This window comes from Hemibagrus wyckioides, linkage group LG11 (genome assembly GCF_019097595.1).
Source record: "Hemibagrus wyckioides isolate EC202008001 linkage group LG11, SWU_Hwy_1.0, whole genome shotgun sequence".
Lineage (NCBI taxonomy): Eukaryota > Metazoa > Chordata > Actinopteri > Siluriformes > Bagridae > Hemibagrus > Hemibagrus wyckioides.
This window is the reverse complement of record NC_080720.1, coordinates 6611209-6634544: the sequence shown is the minus strand read 5'-3', so window position 1 is coordinate 6634544 and position 23336 is coordinate 6611209. Positions and strand designations below refer to the sequence as shown.

The 23336-nt window shown below is 36.4% G+C and overlaps 1 protein-coding gene across 2 annotated transcripts in view; it reads right to left on the bottom strand.

The window, feature by feature from the left end:
* rgs8 (regulator of G protein signaling 8) overlaps positions 1–22320 on the bottom strand; it is a 38763-nt gene extending 16443 nt beyond the window's left edge. The window contains exon 1 of one of the 2 annotated variants that reach the window (XM_058402225.1): positions 22179–22320. The gene's annotated coding sequence lies outside the window, so the exon portion shown is untranslated. Of the gene's footprint in view, positions 1–376; positions 589–22178 lie in introns of those variants that run through there. The other variant, XM_058402224.1, reaches the window with a different exon arrangement.
* Positions 22321–23336: the final 1016 nt, after the last annotated feature.

Below are 23336 nucleotides of genomic sequence, written 5' to 3'. Positions count from 1 at the left end.
ACATTTACTATTCCCACTAATCCCTGAGCTCTTCACGAAAACATGCATGTGATGTTCAGTACAAAAAAAAAAGACTTTTTAATTAATATGATAAATACAGTGATGAGTAATAATTCATACCAGATTTGTATAATGCCTCATAAAGCAAAGATTATACTGTACACTGTATATACTGCACTCTAGTAATAATATCAATATATAATCAATAAATAATAATAGGCAGATTTGATTTCTAAAGTTACTAACCACATGATCTGGTTTCAGTGTGGATGAAATATTAATTAATAATTAATAATAATAATTTGCAACAATAAGTCTGAAGAGCAGCCACCCAGCTCTCAGAAGCCATACGATGTGATGAATATGGAGTCCTTACCTTAATCCGTGTGCTGCTGTGCTGTGTAGGGTTTTGGTGTTTTTTGAATTGATTTATTCTGCTTGGTTTCTGTAGCCGTGGATGCACTGATGCCTTGGCGTGCTGTCTGCTGAAGCCCACAAGTAGCAGCTAACACTTGGTGTGTTCAACGGTGTGAAAACATGGGGAAGTGAAAGCAGCGAGAGGAGGGAGAGATGAGAGAGGAGTGGGGAGAAAATAACGCAGAAGAGTGAGAAGCTCAGCAAGCATGCAAGGATCTTCAGAAATCTGAACGGCATTTAATGCCATGCTGGGGAGGGGGGCACTGAAAAGAGAAAAGATCCATGCGGTGAATTTATGAGGGATATTCTGAAAAATCCCTATCTAAAAAGAAGGAAAAGACTAAAATGGGGCCCATGTTACAAATAATAGTGTATATTTAACCTAGTTAATACAGTTTATTCCTCTTAAAAATCTGTCATAATAATAATAATAATAATAATAATAATAATAATAATAATAATAATAATAATAATATCTAACAACTGCATACTATATCCAGATCCACCGTTTTCCTTCTCAATGTCCCAAACCGTACCCTGACTCGACAGTGAGGACACACTGGCCTCATTTGAAAGCTCTTAAGTGGAGAACAGTGGCATGCTTGAGAAAGCACCCTGCTCTTCACATCACAGCACAGGAGACTGGCTTTTTTTATTGCACGGATAATAGGGTAGAGTTTCTGCACGTGTGCACGTGTACCAATGATACGTTCATGCACGTGTGATTTCTAATGTCATTTCCATCCTGTCATATCCACTGTAATCCACAATAATGCCGCTTCAAACGGGAGCATTGGTTATACTCTATACTCCATTATGCACAAATTCTCAAATCTGGATGGCTGTTGATTAATTTTCTGTAACAGCAGGTCAGAAAGAACACGGGATTATAAGAATGAAGCCAATCGAACATGTTATATAATTTGGATGGAGTGTCCAGTGTTGGAAGATTGTATCAGTCAGTGGTTAAGCTTCAGGATGGAGAGAGTTCAAGTTTTTCTGTAACATAAATAGAGCATAAATGACAAAAAAGAATTGTGCATTTTATTGTAATAAGTTTAAATTAAGTTCATTGAAAAAGGCGTAACAGAATTTGATGATAATTTTACATTGCATGCTTTAAACACAATTAAACCAGACCGGGTCAGTATTGATCCATTAGATTAAATTAGATTAGATTAGATTAGATTCAATTTTACTGCCATTGTACAAAGTACATATACAAAGTCAATGAAAAGCATAATAAAGTCTGAATAAAGATATACAGCTATAGGGGTGATATATATATACAGGGGAGAAAACTAAAATTGTGAGAAGAAACAAAAGTGCAAAAATGCATCTAAAAAAGATGATGACTCGACAAAAACATGAAAAGAAGACATTCAAACACAGGAAATTACACGACAGTATATAAGTGTGCAAGTCAGGGCAATACAGGACACAAGTGAGGGTGACTGGGTCATGTGACATGCTGTGGCTGATGGGAACTGTAGGCAAGTGCTGATTCGGCATAACCATGACAACTAACTAATGTAAACCTTAACTTGAGCAACTTAACACCATATCGCTTGCACGGAGCATTGCACTTTTGTATGTAGAATGTTTTCTCAAGGTTAAATTTTTAGTTTTATTACATTTCCAGCTTTTAAAAGCGCTTATAGGGAGGACAGGCCGGCCTGTCTGCACAGAGCTTTAAGCTGTAAACAGATGCCTCAGTTGATGGAAGATTAAGGTCATACTTATGAGAGATAGGATGTTTAAAAAAAATTCAGAGGATGAAAGCTGGCTTAAAAATTGGTTCGGTTTGCCACAAAATCACCTTTTAATGCTGAGCAACAATTCCAGCACACTGAGCAAGACACTTTTCCTTGTTCATAGATCATTTTCCCTCTTTCTTATTTATCTATCTATCTATCTATCTATCTATCTATCTATCTATCTATCTATCTATCTATCTATCTATCTATCTATCTATCTATCTATCTATTTATTTATTTATTTATTTATTTATTTATTTATTTATTTAATTAATGCTAATTTATTCTCTCATTTGTATCTACAGTTTGCCCTTTTCAGGTGCTGTTGCTGTTATTGACTAAAAAAAAAGAATTTCTTTCAGCTTTTTCATTAACCACTAACCACAAATTACCACAAATTACTACAAATTACTACAAATTACTACATTAACCACAAAGTAATCATTTTGTATATCCAGCACTCTGTGCACTTGCCCTTTTATGGAGTTTTATGGGTGTCAACAAATGCAAATAAGCTGCCTGGAATTTTCTTCTGCTCTTTACAGGTTAACAAATCATGTATTCAAGCATAAAGAAAAAATAAGTGTTTCTGAAATGTTTTGTAAATCAGGCAGAAAATTGCAGTTCAGTGTGGTTTACAGAAACAGTTAAACACAGCTTTAATTAAAAGATTGATAAATGAGGCTCAGTAAATATAAACGGATAAAATGAATGGCGTTCAATTAATAAAAAAAATGCTGAGGAATAAATAACATTAAGATGTTCTGTTATAGGAAAATAATCAACTTCAGGGTGGTAAATTGACAAGACAGCAGAAAAAATGAGTTGCTTTGCAAATATTTGAGCTTTCGCATCTTATTTCAGTGCGCAGATATTACTGACAGTAACTTTTCCTCAATTCTCCTAAGAAATTCTCAGCTAATCAGGCTTAATGCAGGCCACTGGAGTGATAATCTCCTAGCAACAGAACAGCTTCTCCTGCTCGCCTCTGAAATATGTACAGTGTGGGAGGAAGGATATTTTAGATTTTTGGATTTTTATTTTCTTGCTGTATGTTGCAGAGTGAGAAATATGCTACTGTATGCTAATGTTAAACTTTATGAGATGTAACCATTTTTCCTATCTTTTTAATAGCCATTAAAAATAGCCCTCAAAAATAATTTAATAATAATAATAATAATAATAACAATAATAATAATAATAATAATAATAATAATAATAATAATAATAATAATAATAATAATAATAAAAATAATACATGAAACTGGAGTTATGAGCTGACAAAATATTAACGACAATTTACATTTGCTTTTAATTCTTTTTAAATCCTTGGGCATAGCATAAAAAGAGCGGCTAAATAAACCCATGATACTGAAAATCTTGCAAAATAATAATGAAGAAAGAAAATACAACAAACAAATGAGGCACATTTTTATCTCCTTAATAAATTTTTCTCTTTGTTTCTTTTCATATTTTTTTTGTTTAATTTTTTACTTTCTCTCCCTATGTTGTTCTTCTTAAGACAGTGAGAGAGCCGTCAATCAAACCCTAATCTCATTTTTTAATGTTTTGTTCAATAAGAGGTTTTTAACATAAAAATAAAAAGATTTTGAAAACATTTTTTTTGGCAATTATGGAGACATACCAGACAATCAGATAGATAGATAGATAGATAGATAGATAGATAGATAGATAGATAGATAGATAGATAGATAGATAGATAGATAGATAGATAGATAGATAGATAGATAGATAGATAGATAGATAGATAGATAGATAGATAGATAGATAGAGTACTTTATTAACCTCCAAAGTGAAATTTGGTAAATATGTTTGTCAAATGCATGAATTAACAAAGATTTCGAAAATCCTTTGAAAAACAAAATGATGAAAAAATGTATTCTGACGATGATTTATCATTTTTGTACCTGGATCTCTAGCATACTGACACCATGTGCATGTGCATCACCTCCAACGTTTCCTGTTGTGTTTTTGCATCTTGCCTGAGAATTAGACAGTTGTATAAGCCAATGGCCTAATAAAATATACATCATTTCATATCTGACATAAATGATTATATTTCTTATGCTGTGTGAGTGCTGCATTGGCACAAGGCTGTAACTCACATGTCAGGGCCACGTTTCCTCTCTGCATAGGAAGCCACTCATGACTCTATTTGCATGAACGTTATGTTTGCTGCTGGAGTTTGACAGAATAAATTGGAGAGAGAGAGAGAGAGAGAGAGAGAGAAAGGGAGAGAGGGGGGGGGATTTTTGCAGTATTTGTGAAAAGTATCTATAGATTATTTCCCTGCATTAACGATAGCATTTGCTCATCTTTGGAAAAGACAGGAGAAAACACAGATGAAGAAAGTCTGTGCATCACACTCATGCCGAGTTCATCTTCATCTAAGAGCTATGGAGACACAATGACCGCTTCCAGCCTATTTCAGGTTGAATAATTAGCAGAAATACTGTATAGCTGACCCTCCATTGTAAAAAGCCAGTCTTATATCTGCTGTGTCACATAATATATGAGAGGTCAGCTAATTGATTGCAATTATGAAAGGTTAGAGTAACCTGTGTCAGAGTAAATTTCAGTGAACTTTGGGTGCAGTGTCATAAGATCAAGTGTAAACCCGCTCTATAGGCTACAATGGTACTGTATATAGGAGTGAGCCTCATGTGCAGGTGGTGTAGTTTGGCTTTCTTGTTCATTTTATACTTAATGTTCTTCAGCAGCAGTTTATCATGTCTGATGTTTATACAATTTCTTGTGTCTTACATTCCTTTACTGACATTAAGGCAGCATTATTCAGCATATCATTTTTTTCATTTTTTTCATTTAGTTGTGATTTTTTCCCCTTTTGCCTTTTGTTTTTGCTTTTCTTTTGTTCTGAGAAATTTCTTTTTGCATCATAAAAATGTAATTGTTTCCATGGTGGCAAAAAATAAATTTTTGTCATTTACATTGGAATATTTGCTGTTAACAAATTTCTTCAAGCAGATTTGTATGGAATAACAGTTGCAACAGCGTGGCTAGTTCCAACTGTTAAACTCATTGAACTGCATGACTTCTTCAGTCTTTAGATTAATGAACAGCTGGTGCTAATGATGTGGACAGATGCACTTCTCATTATTTAATGGTTTTATAAATCCTTTAACCCCAGTTCAAAACCTGAGGGCTGTAGCCAAATCCTGTGGTGGCACTTCATACTAAAAATATCAGCAAAGTGCAGCGTTGCTATGTTTTTTAGTCACAGGCTCTTACTCGGGTGGCACTCAGACAGATGAAGGTCTGCTGGGTTATCAGATCAGACTAAACAACTTCCCACTCCAGTCATCAGCAGTGGTGTTAAATTTCTAATCCAGTTTTTACATTGCACAGCTACACATTATGCATACGTGATAAGGATTTAAGCATATATATATGTAGCATACTGATTGTTTTCACTCGTTATACACATTAGAAAATAACGTTACTTTTATATATATATATATATATATATATATATGTGCTAGATTCGTTAATGACAGTCTGTTGGTGTTTTGTTGCATTGTTGACTGATTGTAATCTCTAGTAAATTTACAAGATTGCTACAGGAATACTTCTTACAATGCCTGTAACGGTTGCAAGCACTGAAGAATTACGTTTACATTACATTTACATTTCTGGCATTAGGCTGATGTCCTTATCTAGAGCGACATACAAATGTGTTTTGAAGTTTCAATCAGTGAATACATGAACACTGGTTCAATAGATCACAGACATAGGATACATCAGCCTAAAAACTGTGTTGGGAGGAAATATATCACATTTATTTTAAACACATAAAGCAAACAGGGAAAATAAGAAGTAGTTTAAGTGTTTCAGGGAAAGTGACTCAGCTGTACAGATATCTAGGGGAAGTTCATTTCACCACCTTGGTGCCAGAGTCTTGATGACCACCCTACCCTCTTACCCTGAGAGATGGTGGGACCAGTCAAGCAGTGCTAGAAGAGCAAGAGAGCATGGTGCAGTCGAGGAGTAATACGAGCTTTGAGGTAAGACGTAGCTGGTCTGTTCTTGGCTTTGTATGCAAGAATCAGTGTTTTGAATCTAAGCCAGTGGAGGGAGCACAGCAGTGGGGTTGTTTGTGAGAACTCCAAACTTCATTTTGGATCATTTGCAGAGGACAAATTGCTTTCAGAGGTAGACCTGCCAGTAGATAGTTGCAGTCTTGAACTGACAAGAGACTGAACACCTGAGCAGCCTTTTGTGGATAAAAATGGCTGAAGAATTGCTGCCTCCAAGCTTCTGGTGGAGTGCTGGTGGCATTTTCAGGGTTATCAAGTGGGCACCCTACATCTTTTGCTGATGAGTTCATTACATCTCCAGAAGGTTCAGCATGAGACTTGGCATCCCAGGGTCCTTTTCAATGTATAGATTTAGAATACCTGGATCTCTAGTATATTAACACTGTGTGCATGTGCATCACCTCTTGTCATGTTTTTGCATCCTGCCTAAGAATTAAACAGTTGTATAAGCCAATGGCTCAATAAAATATACATCATTAATGTTGCATATCCGTCATAAATGATTTTATTTCTCATGCTGTGTGAGTGGTGCATTGGCACAAGGCTGTAGCTCACATGTCAGGGCCACGTTTCCTCTCTGCATAGGAAGCTACTTATGACTCTATTTGCATGAACGTTATGTTTGCAACTGGAGCCTGACAGATTAAATTGGGACTTTGGAGGGAGAGAGAGAGAGAGAGAGAGAGAGAGAGAAAGGGAGAGAGAGAGGATTCTGCAGTATTTGTGAAAAATATCTATAGATTATTTCCCTGCATTAACGATAGCATTTGCTCATCTTTGGAAAAGACGGGAGAAAACACAGAGATGAAGAAAGTCTGTGCATCACACTCATGCCGAGTTCATCTTCATCTAAGAGCTATGGAGACACAATGACCGCTTCCAGCCTATTTCAGGTTGAATAATTAGCAGAAATACTGTATAGCTGACCCTCCATTGTAAAAAGCCAGTCTTATATCTGCTGTGTCACATAATATATGAGAGGTCAGCTAATTGATTGCAATTATGAAAGGTTAGAGTAACCTGTGTCAAAGTAAATTTCAGTGATTTTTTTTTTTTTCAGCCGAACAATGCTCCATGCCATACACCCAGGTCAATTAAGATGGATGGATGGAGGATAACCACATCAAGACTCAAGACATATATATATATATATCAAGTAGAATATTAACTGTTTTCTATAGTTATACATATAAGCTATGTTACTTTTATATATAAGTGATAGGCTAGTTAATGACAGTCTCCTGATGTTTTGTTGCATTGACCAATTGTAATCTTCAGTGAATTATACAAGACTGTTACATGAATACTTTTTACAATCCATGTAGTGTTTGCATGCACCCAGGAATTGCTGCCTTTAAGCTTCTATTGGAGTGCTGGTGGCATCTTCGGGGTTATCAAGTGGGCACGCTACATCTCCAGAGGGTTCAGCAGTGAGACCTGGAATCCCAGGGTCCATTTTATTGAGAAACACTGGCAGATTGTGTCTACAAATAAGTATAAATTGACTTCCAAGTTCCTTCCTGTTTCTCAGAAGATATAAGGCCAACACATGTATGGCATCATTGTGAAGTCTTGCCAACCTTAGTGTCTGTGTCATTTCTGAGCCTTGCATATTGCTGCATTTTGACTCTTGACTACTTTTAGCATTTATGTGAATATTCCTTACATAGAGATTTGTCTCTATGTATTCCTAAAAGATATTTCTTTAAAATTGTATTTGATATTGCCTCAGTTTGTTACCATGCTTCAAAACTCAGTACCACTTTGCATTAAGCAGTCTTTGCATTAAGTGCTGTAGTTCCTCTCTCTCTTTTCTTATTTAAAGCTTCATTTTTGTTTAATTATTTTAAAATTCTTGCAGTTAATTTGTTCTTTATATATTTTGTTAAAATTATATGTATTTTATGTATTGTATGCATTGTATTGTATTTTAATCTATATTTGTGTCTATTTGAACCACTTATGCTCGTTCTTACTCAATTTTTGGTTATTCTTTTTTTATTAATTTCTTTTATTTTATCCTTCCACTTTTTATCATCTATTTTTCAAGAACTGAATTCAACTCCACATATTAAAAAGTGCTCTATAAATAAAAGCTTATTATTATTATTGTTGTTGTTGTTATTCTTATTGCTGTTAATGAATTATTTTATCAGGGTGACATATCATACGTGTCACTATTCTTGTACGTAAAACCAAAGTCAAAAGAATTTGTAATCCAGTTTGTAAAAAATGCTCATGTCTAAGCATCTTTATATTAAAGGATGCAGAAGTATATCTGTATCACGGCCATCTTATGCTCAAGCTAATTAAACCCAGCTGCTTTTGTCACGTTCTAAACAATATCGTGAAGCTTGTTATGAAACAAAGTGTTCCTCTATCCTTTAACTTCCTCCTTTAATTTGGGGTTACACCAAAAGACCATCTATAATTAATATGAGCACAGGGGTAGTACAATAGCTCTGAATGTAAAGTTCATTTCAGTCAGAGAAAACCAGTAGGGTTTATACACGATAATTTAAAGTTACACATGGATGTGTGGGTCACTGGGAATATCCCCTTGTGGATAATAAGAGGGTAAGAGGAAACTTCTCACCCACATACACAGTGCTGTTTGGAAACCACCATATCTAAAGCATGGACACTCATTTATTAAGCAAGTTGCTAATCAGGTGAACAAGATACAAGAAAAGAAACTTACAATAAGTAATTTAGTTTAGCAAAGAAAAAGAAGAAAAATCCTGGAAACAATATGCTTTTAGTGCTTGGTGGTTTTAGTTCTACGGTACTAGTGCTTGGACCCCTACTACTACTACTAGTAGTACTAGAACTAAGAAGAAGAAGAAGAAGAAGAAAAATAAGAAGTAAAAAAATCCAATTAGGCTTACAAGAACCTTTGAATTCCTCTGAAACCTCCACAATCCTGTTAACACTGGTCTTTTGATGTTAGGAGCACATCAGTATGCATTACTGTTCACACAACTTGTATTGCCATGCGTCTGACTACCTCCACAAAATGGTTTGAGTGATTGGACACAAAACTGTTTTGGTCCTATTCATAGCTGTCCACTTCTGGTCACCTGAGATGGATGGAAATGCCAAGTCTGAACAGACTGCAGCTTAGAAAAAAAATAATCTAAAGATGCCTTATCTTTTGCTGAGCTTCTTTTTAATTTGTTTAACAACAGACACCCATGCTATTCTGTTCCACATGCTTTACAAATGTTCACATACACCAATGCAAAAAGCTTCAGAAGTGCTTAAAGAGAAAACAGAGAGGTTTTGTTTTGTGTTGAGGATAGTGTGGACTGCCTCCTGGGGCTGTTGGCTGCACCATCCTGTAATGAGCCAAGGCACTTGCACACCCACAGACCACATAATGAACATATTTCATAATGGAGAATTGTGTGTAAGGCCTGACTGTATATAATCATCACACTGCTTACCTTTACACATCCTCTATTCCCTCAAGCATGTGGCAGATATATTGCCTTGATAATTATTAACTGTAATCAAAGAGGAAACAGAGACATGAGAAGAGGATGAATGCAATGAATTGCCACTTGTTTGTGAATGTCCAAATTTATAAATGCCTGATTATTTAACAAAGAAAAAAAAACAAACGGAGAGGAGTCTCCAGTGTCTGTATTTTGTCAACAGTCTGTAATTTTTCCATCTTTAGGACAATCTGCATTATTGTTTTATTAACTTTATAGCTTTCATAAGTAATAACAGGAACCTATTTCCTCAATAATGGGAGCAGTGGTGGCTCAAGTGGTTAAGGTTCAAGCCCTAGCACTGCCAAGCTGCCACAATTGGATGGCCCTTAACCGTCTCTGCTCCAGGGGTGCTGTATCAGGGTTGACCCTCTGCTCTGACTCCAACCTCCAAAGTCGGGATATATGAAGAAAGAATTTAATGTATATGTGACAATAATAAAAGTCTTCCACAGCATGACACATAACTATTAAGAGTTAAAACATGTTGTTTTGTTCATGACTAAGTTTCAAATTATGGGGCAATTTACTGTTTTCTCTGGAAAATTAGGACAGGGATGTTATAGTCAGAAATAACTTGGCTCTAGGTGCCTGGCTCTTAATGCAATGACAAGACACAAAAGACTCCTCAGTCCTCTAAGAGAACATGTCAGTGTGCAAAGCAATGGTTTCTGCTGTTGGATTCTTTCCCACTGTATCACTTGACAGCTGAGAGTTTTAAGAAACAGGCCTCAGATTCTCCATTCAGAATCTAAGCACCATTACACGTGCCAATCTATGTGGGAAAAAAAAAACCTGTTGTGAGTCTTTATGCATAATTCAGTAATTCAGTAATTTATAGTTCAGTGCTCTTTAGGACAGAACTCTCTGTAAGGAATAATAAAGATGGCATGCTGAAAAAAATATGAATTGTTTTATTACACTAACAGCACAGCAATTTGCTAAAAAGAATTACATCATAATGTGTGTTGTGTTATGGTTATGTTTAACGTAGTGGAACATTTATAAAATAATTTAGTTCATGGTATCAGTTATATCAATTATATTATGAAAAGTCATTCTCTCAGCAGACTGACTTTGTATCTATTTGTATCTATTGTATCTTCATCTATTTTGGTTTGGAAAACGTACTTTCTTAGCTTTATGTCTGAATTTCAAAAAATATTTAGTAAATGTGTCCTTTGGAAAATTTCTCCCTATCAACATTTTTATTAATTTCATTCCTTCACATGCATCTTCTAATTATGGAAATTTTAATGTATGTATTGTAACTTACTGTTATATAGAATAGTGTTTAATTAATCAATGCCTTCTGACTAATCATAATTTAGAATTCAACTCTGGTATATGCCAGGAATAATAAAACAGGAAGAAAGTCGCTTCCACTGCTGGGCCCTTGACTAAGGCCCTTAACCCTCAACTGCTCAGTTAAGTGAGATATATATATATATATATATAATGAGAGATGAGATACAGCCAAATGCTGTAAATGTGTGTAAATGCAAGAGTATGGTGGATGTGATAGCTAAGTGGTTAAGGTGTTGGACTACTGATCAATATGTTGTGAGTTCCACCAAACTGCCACTGTTGGGCCCTTGAGGAAGGCCCTTAACCCTCATTTGTATAAAATGCGATAAATTGTAAGTCGCTCAGGATGAGGGTCTGCTAAATGCCACAAATGAAAATAATCAATGAGCATGTTACGGTGAGGCAGTGATACTCTTACAAACACACATTGTATTATTTTATTCCTCTAGCACAGCACATAAATTTCCCAATTAAACAATTTTTACTTATTAAATCTATTTATAACTGTTTAATTCTGTGAAAAACCTATTTCCTTTTAGTGCAGCTGTAAACTGCTGTTCCAGCCCAAAGACAAGCATATCATTTTTATTTCTCTTGAATTTAGTAACACACACACCAACAAAAAAATACAAATACAGCTTGTCATGTTGGCAGGACACAAGAAAACCCTCTGTCCTGACTAATTTCCAGAAGAAAACCTTGAAATTACTGCCTTATCTCTGTTACAAAGCACTGAAGATAAAAAAGCCTTTATTACTGTCACATATACATTACAGCACAGTGAAATTCTTTCTTCACATAACCTAACTTTTGGAGAATGGGGTCAGAGCACATCAGCTGTCAGAGCGAGGAGGGTTGAGGGCCTTGCTTGAGGGGCCAGTGGTGGCAGCTTGGTGGTGCTGGGGCTTGAACCCTGCTCTTCTGACCGAGAAGCTAGAACTTTAGCTACCAGTGCCCTTACCATTGCATTGGCAATAGAGACTCCTTCCATAAATATTAATAAATTTATATGTGTTTTATATGTGTTTTAAAATCAGGTTTATGTGTGTCTGTCAAATGATAGCATACTGCATTACAATGAGTAGGAGCTTGCTGATATTTGGCAGTCAGATTTAACTGTAAAGCAGCTCTGCACTCTTGTGGGTAAATGTGGAAAGTGCATAAGACACGACTCTGTACTGTATATTATGTGCTCTGTTATTTGTTGGTGAGTAGGAAGTCTACTGAAGAAGATGGAAGGAAGAAGCCTTCCTTTCACATTTACATTACAGCGCAGCGAAATTCTTTATTTCTCGTATCCCAGCTTTGGAAGTTGGGGTCAGTGCATGAGCTCAACCATGATATAGCAGCTTTAGACCAGAGAGGGTTAAGGGCCTTGTTCAAGGGCCTAAAAGTGGCAATGCTGAGGCTTAAACCCCTGACATGAACTGTTTGAGCTACCACTAATAGTCTTGAAATTCTCTTATATGATGTACAATTTTGCACCAGGTTACACCAACAGGACTGTATGACAAATTGTATTTTGGGCATTTGGAATATTTAAAGGGGGAAATGATTATAAATAAATAAATCCTTTACCTTTAACTTTTTTAGGACACATTGAGTGGTGGTGGCTCAAGTAGTTAAGGCTCTGGGTCGTTAACTGGAAGATCAAGGGTTCAAGCCCCAGCATCGCCGAGCTGCCACTGTGGGGCCCTTGAGCAAGGTCCTTAACCCTCTCTGCTCCAGGGGTGCTGTATCATGGCTGACCCCAGCCTCCAAGGATGGGATATGTGAAGAAAGAATTTCACTGTGCAGTAATGTATATGTGACAAATAAAGGCTATTTCAGAACAGATCTATTATAGCACAACGTATTTCTTTTTTATTTTAGGGTGTAAATTCATAGGTATTCCAGCAAACAAGATAAAACTTATTGCATTTTTTAAATTAAAATTTTGGAAAAACAGAAACAGTTTTGATCATTATGCCTGCCCTTGTCCTGACTTTAACATCTATGCCATCATGGTAATAAAGAATAATAAAGAAGTTCATATTTGATTGCAAATATATTTTCAAAACATGAACAAACTACACCTATCTTCAAAAAACAAGGCTTTTGTTAAGGATATTAACATGCGAGAAGCTGCACAAGCAAAACTCTGTAAACAATCCATGTTTAATTGCTGACTGATTTACGATTATGCAAGTACGCAGCATCACATCTTATTCCATGCCCAGCCCTTTACAATAAATGCAAGATACATTAACAAACAAACAAACAAATAAACAAACTATGGTCCTGTCACATCAACACCGTGGTGAAGAAGGCCCGGCAGTGTCTCTTCCACCTCAGACGCTTGAGAGACTTTAGACTGCCCGCTAAGGTGCTAAGGAACTTTTACCCCTACACCATAGAGAGCATCACAACCTGGTTCGGGAACAGCACCATGCAGGACAGACGAGCTCTTCAGAGGGAGGTGCAATCAGCTCTCCGCATCATCTGTACCAAGCTCCCTGACCTGCACTCAATCTACAACAAGCGGTGCTGGACCAAGGCCAGGAAGATTGTGAAGGACCTCAGCCATCCCAACAATGGACTTTTCTCTTTGTTGAGGTCAGGGAAGCGCTTCTGCTCCCTGAAGGCCAACACAGAGAGACTGAGGAGAAGCTTCGTCCCGCAGGCTATACGGTCTCTCTACCAGAACTCCACATAGGACTCAACTTGCTATGCTTCCTACACACATGTGTTGGAAAACACCAAAACCAACCAAACTGTACATTTGCACATTACATCTGCACATTACAGGACTGTGGCACGCCATACATATAACAAACATATATGGTACATTCTACTCCCACTTATACACAAGAGGACTTGTGCACATCTGCACTTTAAAGATGGACAATACCACTGCTTCTCATCATCTCATCACCTATGTCATTTCACTACATGACCACCCCGTACTGCTGCTACTGCTGCTAGCTGCACCTTGCACATTATTGCACATTATTGCACACTAAACACTTTATATAGTTCTGAATAATACAGTTGTATACATTTTACATTTTTAAATATATTTTCTATATTTCCTGCCTTACTCCATTTATATTTGATTTTATTTATATTATATTTTATTTTTATTGACCTACTGTAGAAATTTGTAGTTGTTATATTTTATATTTCGTATTTTATATTTTATTCTTGCCTTTTTTCTGTCCTTATTCCTTTTTCCTTTTCAAGGGTCAAACAGTCATGTAAGCATTTCACTGCATATCATACTGTGCACGATTATGTATGTGACTAATAAAATGTAAATTTTATTTGATTTATTGACCATAAGATTGACACCATGACTGCTGGAATGAAGTTAGAGGATGTGCAAAGTAAAAGGAAATTATGCCTGAATGAATCTACTGAAGTTTTCACTCATGCTTATTTTATCCTTTGTTTAATGGAAGGCGGGTTATTCAGGATAAAGAAGAACAATTTATTTCTCACTATTATAATACAAAGAAGTTCACTTATGTTGTCACTGAACTAACTAGATAACAGACCATAAACATGCTCTAACATTTCCTAATATTCTGTTGTTAGTGTTGTGTTTTCTGTGCAGAAATGTGTTTAAAGATTAAATATGCTTTCTGACCTAATTAGCTGCAATTACAACAATTAAAAAAAAAAAAAAAGCATCCCATTGTGAGTCATGTGAACCACCAGGGGGCTCTCTTGCCAACCTTTTAAGCATCAACTCTGCTCTAAACAAAGTTTTATTAGCTCTTACAATCAGAACGACATGTAAAGATATTTTGCTCAAAGCTATGTTATAGTACATGCTTTTATTCTTGATTAAATCTATATATTGTTACATGTTTACACACACACACTTTAATCGAGTCATTTAGTGTCCTGAAAAATGCATTGTGTATGAGTTTGTCTACTTTTTACTTTATAACCCTTTTATTTTTAGATCATTTAAAATACAGTCACTTGGTTATATCTATAACACTAACACAACATTGAGTAATCACCAACATTAGCATTAATGTTAGCTTGCTAGCTTGTTGCTTTTGGCGATCGCTTGTATTGCAAATTCCATCCAAAATGATGCATAAATCTAATCAGGACTCATTTTGGGAAGCTCTTAACCACCAAAGGTTTGCTTTCATGATTGATTAGATGATCTCTGCTGAAAGATGTGAGGTGCATATACAGTATTTATCTGTGTTTTTAATATACTTTGAATATATACTATAATTTTTTAGACTGATCATTGTTTCACATGGAGCCTTTCTTATAAACGATATAGGTTACAAAGCAGCAAACTAATATAAATGATTACATTTTTGAAGATATGAAGTGAATTTCTTTGCTTCGTTTGTCCTTCTGTTTTATCTGCAGTCTGTGACATGCCTCTGTTCTTGCCATTGTGAAACAGGAAGTCTCATCACTAGTTGTTCACAGCTGGAACCCAGGAGCAGATTGCTTTCACACCTGGTCTGATCTGTAACAAGTTCACTTGAAACTAACACCAGATCACTGACCAGAGATTGTTTTTTTCTGGGTTTGAAAATAAGTTTTCACACTTCAGCAAACATACCAAGCTCTCAGTGCAAACACACCCAGGTTCGAAATAAAGGTGCAAGTGGAAGTGCTTTTAAGAAAAAGATAAGGTTTTGTACGGGTTCTTAAGATAGTACTCGGAAAGCTTTCTGAAAGGGTACCGGTCTTTTGTAGGGTTTTTCTGAAATAGCACTCAGGACTCGGTAATGAACAGTATATTCATTCAATTTGTTTTATTTACTTATCTATTATAATGGTTCTTTGGGTAGATGGTTGAGTTCTTATTGTCCTGAAAGGGTAGTACTTGGGACCACCTTTAGAGGGAGAACTTTGTGTGATGTGTTATGAGGCGTAATGGATTTACTGTTTACATCCTCGATTTAATTATATTTCAGCAAATCTGGAAATGTTTTATTTCTCTTATACCACGGCAACTTGCCAAACGCTGGACAATTATATTCATTAAAGAGAAAGGCTCCATGAAAATCTTCCTGTTATCACTTATACAATAACAGCTATACAGTAACCAGTTGTTCCATCAGTAACCTTTCTCTTTTCTTGAAGATAATTGGACAAAACACACGCCTTGTCATATTACTTAGAAAGCACAATGCAGAAACTCATCCAGAAGACAAGTCTAAAAGCTTACCATTACAGCTTTATCTCCAAATCTTAACAAAATGCAGAGCTGAAACTGGAGACTCCTTCCTAAAAAGGAAAATGTTACCATATCAACAGTTATAAATGTTTTTAATCTTTTTATTTGCCACATAATTTCCCATGGATGTTGTTACTAAAGAAATAGAAAAAAATAATGAAATGCATTAAAATGAGCACACTTCTAGGATTTACCTTGAAGCTGAGAGCTGCAACTGTTGTAGATCATCTGACCAATCAGAATGAAGGATTTAACAGTGGCATGGTAAAGTGGTTTTACATTATTTAAAGGTTTTAGTAGGACAAGGATAAAGAAAAAAAAAAAAAAGTCATAATGGGTAGTATCTGCCAGTTAGAAAAACTTGAAATGAAGTGTTGTAGATTAATCTAAATCCAGAACACAGTGCACCAGAACAACATTGTGTCCTAATGAAATATTCATCCACAAAACACACACGAGAAATAGACTTTCAGATAAAGACAAGAAACATTGCATTCTCTCTGCATCCAGGCGTTGTAATGGAATACAGGCTGGTCGATTGAAATAAACCTTATTTTTCATTGTCCAACCGAATCAATACTAATTGCATACGGAGAGTTGTGCTAACCACATGCTAGAAGAAATATGTTCATCAATCCTCATGCCCTAGATGAAAATAATACACACTAATGGAGGTGATCTCATTCAGCAGCACAGATCAAGTCCAAATGGGGTCAGGAGAATGTGAGCTACTAATAGTCCCACACTGGATTTGATCTCTTCATGAGAATATGATAATGGCGGTAAATGAAATCACATAAGCATGGGCACATTTGCAGTAATTACTTATGACAGGTCATAATTCTGCTAGGATGTGTGTTGGGGAAGTGAAAAATACGCCATGTTTAATGGTCGACATTCACGGGAGTTCCACAAAGAACGAGTCTGGGAGTGTAGTTACAGGAAAATAATCAACACCAGATTTAAGAGGGCTTATGGAATTGGACCATGCTGAGGATAATTATTTTTTAATAATAATGTGTTGTTTTTTTCCTTTTATACCACAGCAAATACAATTTTAAGCTCATTAATGCTCATAAACCTCATTAATGCTAATAAAGCTCATTAACCTATTCTATTCTATTCTATTCTATTCTATTCTATTCTATTCTATTCTATTCTATTCTATTCTATTCTATTCTATTCCAGTCCATTCTTTTCTTTTCTTTTCTTCTATTTTATTCTTGTCCCATTCCATTCTCTACCATTCTATTCTATTCTATTCTATTCTATTCTATTCTATTCTATTCTATTCTATTCTATTCTATTCTATTCTATTCCTTTCTTTTAATCTCCTCTCCTCTCCTCTCTCCAAACTTTCTTTTCTTCTCTCTCCCTCATGTTTTAGTGAGAAACACAAGGCAATTTCTTGTGTTACAAAAGAACCAGGAAGTGCAAAATCCTACATATTGATGACTTTCTAATGTGGTTATCTATTACTGTTACAAATCAATTCTATTCTATTCCACTTTATTCTATTCCTTTCCTTTCCTTTAATATCATCACCTCACCTCCCATCCCCTCCCCTCACTTTATATAACTGAGCCCTTCTTAGGGGCCCAGGAGCGGCAACTTGATGGCACTGTCTAACATATCAACCTGTCATTCCAACTTTATATGGATATTATGATTCCTTTATCTGTGTAAACTTCTGGAGTGAATACCAGTGTCTGGTCAAAATTGCACGTGAATTGCTGCATCCGAACCGTCTTTAATAAAATAAAATGTTGACGGGTTGAATACTTAATCCATTTAATACTTAAATGGTCCCTGTGAATTATCTGTTACCATAGAAACATGTGATATGATATAAAATACAGCCACATGCACTACTATAGGAATTTAAGACATGAATGAAGACAGATTTCTATCCAGTCGTCCAGAACGAGAGAGCTGTTTCTGTACTGCTTTTTTTTTTTTTTTTTTTAAATCCTTGATGCTGTGCAGAACTTGCTGCACATTTGTATGAATTAAAAGGAATTTTCTGAACTGCGTTGGACTATACAAGCTTTCTTTCCTCACTAGCATGTGTGCATTTTGAGTGCATCCTGACATATGCTGTCAACTTCAAAAAGCAACACCTTTGCTAACTTTTGCCACAAGAATCACTTGAATGCTGTCGATGTGACACCTCTTACACCTTCAGTGGCAGGGTGTGCACATGAGTGCTGGTCCTGTCACCTCCATCACCTCATCACACAGGCAGGCTGCTGGCCTCTGTCCAGCCTGAACATATGCCAAACTCTGGAGCCCCGGGGAACCTTCACAAGTAGGTGAGAATGCCAGCTGCATTATGGGGCACACACTGAGAGCAGGCTTGTATGTGTAAAAGGGTTGCTTTTTGAAATTCTCTCTGGGCATTGGCTGAATCCCGCTAGCAATCATCAGTGGCTGGTTCTGACGCGAGCCTGCTTTGCCTTATCAAACTGACGATACGTTGCCGCAGTCCTGTCAGAGCACACAGATGGCTTTGTGCAGGTGTTGGAACGCACACAGACGGTCTGCCTGCATCGAGCTTTTGAGAAACAAAGGCACTCCTACGCACACACACACACACACACAAGCACTTACACACACTCGTAAAAGAGTAATATTTCGTGCAAGGTTGCGATAAGTTTGTTCGTACAAATTGGTAGCAGCTGCTGTCATGTTTCAGCCTGATAAGATCTTGTTAATTAAGGAAACTTGAAATTGTCTGTATAGTTCTGTCTAATGATATATATTTTTCTGTCTTTTTAGAGAATGGACTGCATGCCAAAAAAAAATGACCTGGTATTTCTTAAGCAACTAATTATGCTAAATATCACCGGGATGGTCATATCGGCTGGATGAAAGTATTCCTGATGCAACACTGACGCAGAATTGGCAAATGATGTACAGCAGCATGGACAGTAATGACAGATTTCATTCAAAACGAAGATTATATTATTTCCACGTGTTTCTGTATGTTACCATTTCTATAGTAACAGATCGTTCACAGGGTCCTGTACGGAGGACGAGTCACATAATTGACTTTTATATGACTTTTTGAAAAATAGCATTGGACAAAGAAATATGTCTAAAAATTTGATGCAAGGAGTATCCAGTTTCAGTACATTTTCTGCTACTGGAATGTCATTATGATATCATGACGTTATGGCACCATCCCTTAAGAAAAAAAGAAAAGAAAAAAGAAATGGAAAAAAGTCTGAAGGAACAACTGCTTATACTTGCCATTAAGTAACAGAAATCTACAGACATTCAGCATTAAATATAACAACAAATGCATATAAGACATAACCTGTCTTTCTTTAAATAACAGAAAACAACCAAAACAACAAAAATACATGATAAACAAACAGGGCTAGGGAAATACAGTGGAACCTCAGCATACAAATTTAGTTCATTCTAGAGGCGAGGTCTTAAGGTGAAAATGGGATTTTCCCCATAATGTAAAAGCAGATAATCCCGTCCAGCCATTTAAAAATATTAGCATTATTCCCAATACGAAGCGTATTTAAACTGTATGGCTGCTTACAAAGAACTGACCCAAGCCAAGCATTCCATGTCAAGGGTCCTCACAGGAAGCCGTGTCACCAAGCTTGGGCTAAAAATAGAACAGACCATCCACACCACCAATCTGTCAATAGAAAAAATACTCGAAAAATCACCTGGCTGTTGAAAGCATGCTGAAGGCAACATTGGTATCATGGGTTTACTCATTTGAAACAGCTTTTGCTGACTGAAATAAAATTAGTAAAATTTGTAAACTGGCTTCGGTTTGCTTCGTTTGGCTTTCCACTGATGCAAACAAGATTGAACGCCTCCCAGGCATACATGCAACTTAGCCAGCGTTCGGGTCGGTTTGTTCATATGCTGAAAATACTTCATATGCCGATGTAAATATCTTGCAAAATTCGTAAGGGAGGGCATTCGCATGCTGAGGTTCCATTGTAGACCTTAAAGATCACCCTCTGGTGGTCTGACCAGAAATAAAATAAAATATATTTAAGACAAATCCCTTTAAATATGATCTCTATCAGCACATTCATTGTTATTGGATTAGTTAATTAGTAGTTAATGATATATTGTATAATAATAATATATATTATAATATCTAGTAGTTGTCCCCTGTCTTGTGTCCCAAGACTCCAGGGATAGGAAAATGGATGCATGGATTCATTGGATGGATGGATGGATGGACGGCTAGATGGATGGCTGAATGGATGGATGGATGGATGGATGGATGGAAGAAGGAATGGATGGATGGATGGATGGATGGATGGATGAATAGATGAAGGAATGGATGGATGGATGGAGGAATGGATGGAGGGATGTTTAAGATGGATAATGAATATAATTGCCACGTGATCCATGTGAAATAATATTTCCCAAGGAAAATGCAACAACATATCTCTTAATAACAGTATAATATATAAAACATGTACCACTACAGAGTACAACTGATGAAGAAATATCATGTGGCATTGTTAAAAATAGTTGAAAAGGCATTGTACATAACAGCTGTAATAATAATTACCCATAATTATAGTATAACATATAAACTGTTATGACGTCTCATCTGGAATGACATTTATGGTCTTATGGTTCAGTTTTATGAAGCAGCATACAAGAAGAGGCTTCCGCACTTTTCTAAACATAAACGGATGTTGTGATGAATAAAAGACTTCATCATGAGCTGTTAGTAGTGTCTCTGTTCACATCTGGCCATTTTTTATTAATTATATGTGAAAAATCAAATGGAATTAAAACATCATCTCTACAAACACTTTAATTGTTTCTCTTGAGGTCACTATTTAATTGTTTAAAACTGGTTATTTACACAAGTAAAGGAGCTTAAGGAGCTTCAGTACGAGATATTTCTGAAAGAAAATGAAAAATGTTTTTGTTAACAATCCTGCTTCATATTCCCAAACAGATGCCCTCGAGACATCTTACTCACAAAGGCTCACTGGCTCATTTCTGCCTCAACCAGTGCCATGCAGGGAAAGAGCTTAGCAAACGTTTCGTTTCCAAATGTTTGCCTGGGATCTAGTGTGCCTCCATGAACAGCCTGTGCCATCTGCTGGAGTAATTTCACTTCTGTGGGCTGGAAACACTTTGTTCTTCTGATACTAAATTAGCCGGTTTCTTCTGCTGCTTCTCTGATGGGAGTCGCATATAGACATGGCTCTGTGTTTATTAAACCGCGGAGTCGTTTGTAAGAGCGGCAGAAAAAAAATCTTTAAGGATCCGTGGAGGTTTGGTATCGATCGAGCCATACAAATAGATGTGAGCAAATAACAAATAAACGCCGAAGCAACGTGGGAATCCTACAAAGCTCTGTTGGCATTTTGTTTGATGTACCGTGGGGTCAGTTAACATTTGCCGTGAGTGTCACTTATCGACTTGAAAGCTGCATTTGTGGCTCTTGGTTTACTTGAAATGTTTGTCTGGAGTTAGAGAAGCTGTAGTGAGCTATTCTAGGACATGTGATGGATGTGAATCCTCTGTGTCTGTATAACACTCTGAGTGGGCAGAGTGGGGAAGTAAATGTTTGAACACCTGACTAACTGCACACAAAGTCATGGAGATATCGTGGAAAGGTTATTAATACTGACAAGTTACACAATGTCTAGCACTACATGGTATTTATATTTTATCCATTTGCCTTTTTTCATTCAGCCATCCATATATCCTGTGTGTGTGTTGGAAATCTAAAACAGCCTCCTGAATCCTCATGTTGATTAATTTCCTACTATCTATTAATTTCAACTGTCAGAAAAATAATGAGTTTTCAAACAAGTTATCGTTTCTATGGTAACCACTTACATAGTGCGTTGTGTCATGAGCAAGCTCCATGCAAAAGATGTGTGTAAAAAAAAAAAAAAGTATGTGCAATTACCACAGTCATCCTTGTCCATCCATTAGCCGAGTGGAGATCCTTTCTGTAGAACCAAAATGCCAGGCAGTGGAGCTGGAGCTGATCCAATTCCTCCTTTATAAGCCTGAACACCTAACCCTTAACCCACACAATGCTCTGTAATATGAAACAACACATTAAACACATTTATCCAGCCTGAAACACATTCAAACACTTTTCTACTGACTTCTGGCTTGACTAAATGGCAGTAGGTGAAGCTGGATCAGGTCTAAATCCACCCCATGTACTTTGTGTTCTGTAGGCAGGGGAACACTACAAGAAAATATCAATGTTGGCAAAGATGTTAGATCCCATCACTATGGGCTGATTGAAGATATACTTCTCATTGAAATTTGTGTGACAAAAGTAAACAGTAGTCGATGAGTTAATACCCATGCATTAAATTATTTCTGAATGTCACGTGGAGACAGTGGCGGTGGATGCACATGCAGAATTCGATTTAGTAACAGAGAAAAGAAAATAAGAAACTATGGAAAAACGAAACCAATAAAGCACTGACTTCAAACAGAAGTTAGATGATGAGACCAAGGGGCTTAAATCAGGTAGCTAATTACAAAACACAGAAGAGGTGAGCATAACAAACACGAGGAAATGAAACACACAACTAAAGCAGACTTCAACTAAAATGTGCAGGGTTGCCCTCTGGTGGTCTGGCGGGAAAATATCCAAGGTATACATAAAAACCGAACCAATTATATCCACTGTATTTCTTTTAGAAAAGGAGAAGAGCTAGGACTATTTAAGAAGCTAACTTGGTGATACTTTGGCTGAGAAAATGCCTCAGATTTGCAAAGCTTCTTCCCTGTTCAGAATATCAAATAGTTTTGATTTGTTGCTCTCATTTCTTGGCCACTACATAGTTTCTTACATAATTGCTTTTCACATTTTATAACTGCAGTAATCATCTGATAATAACAATGACAAGAGTGAGAAATATTTCAAATGCCAGCATTCTCCAGACAAATTTATAGAGCACTAAAAGCAATATTGATTAAACCTAATTCTGGATGATTTCTTACATTAGTCTCAAGCTGTCGTGGGTCCTTTCAGTGTGGTCTTGAAAGTGCACAGTCATTATGATTGGCTGCAATCAGTATGCAGTTTATTAATCACCAAATG